Genomic DNA, 862 nt, shown 5'->3' with positions numbered 1-862 from the left:
TTTCTACGTACAGTGGGGGAATTAATAAAAAAAAGTGCTATTCAAATTAACTTGAATTAAATAAAAAGTCACCACGTGTTGAATAATATCACATAGTTCATAAGAACATTTTATAAATTTATTTAATATATGTAGGAAGCTTACTTCCATGCACAGCCCGAATTCATATAAATCCCTGAGATCTCATGTTTGAATAATAATTTATTAAATATTAATTTTGTTAATTGAACAAAGTATACCATATCAAACTTATAGACCGAACAGGTTTTTATTGGCAGAATTTTGTATTGACTGGAAGTCTAAATATCAGTATTAAATATAATATATTTATGAATTTGAAACACACTGTTGTGAATATTAGCAAAACCTGTGATAATTACTCAGATTCTAGACAACATTTATTTAAGTAAATTATAGATATATCGAATATTTTATGCACATATTTTTTATGGGAATATATTTTGTGTTTTATGTCAGCATACAAACTCATAGAATTTTTTATTATATCCTAACTCATCTCGTGATATACAGTTTGAGCTGTTTTGGCACCAATAGATGTTCAGTATCACTTAAAATCATTGAATCAAGTAATATTGATCTTATTCAGAGCACTCAATATTTATCATCCTTTGATGATATTCATTTTATCTGCCAGAACAAGTATATTAAAAAATTATATTAATAAGGTTCCAGTTATATCATATAAGGATCCAGAGAGCTTCAAGAACTGGCGTTGTAAGTTCTAAGGAATTTTGGAAGGGTATATTGGTGAATACTTGTATTCACGACGAGCGTTTTAAGAATCAACTAGAAACAACTATAGTTGGTCCTTATCATTCTCTAGTGGTACATGGTTACTGAT

The sequence above is a fragment of the Nilaparvata lugens genome, chromosome 1 (genome assembly GCF_014356525.2).
Source record: "Nilaparvata lugens isolate BPH chromosome 1, ASM1435652v1, whole genome shotgun sequence".
In the NCBI taxonomy this organism is placed as follows: Eukaryota; Metazoa; Arthropoda; class Insecta; order Hemiptera; family Delphacidae; genus Nilaparvata; species Nilaparvata lugens.
Note: the sequence above shows the minus strand (reverse complement) of the source record.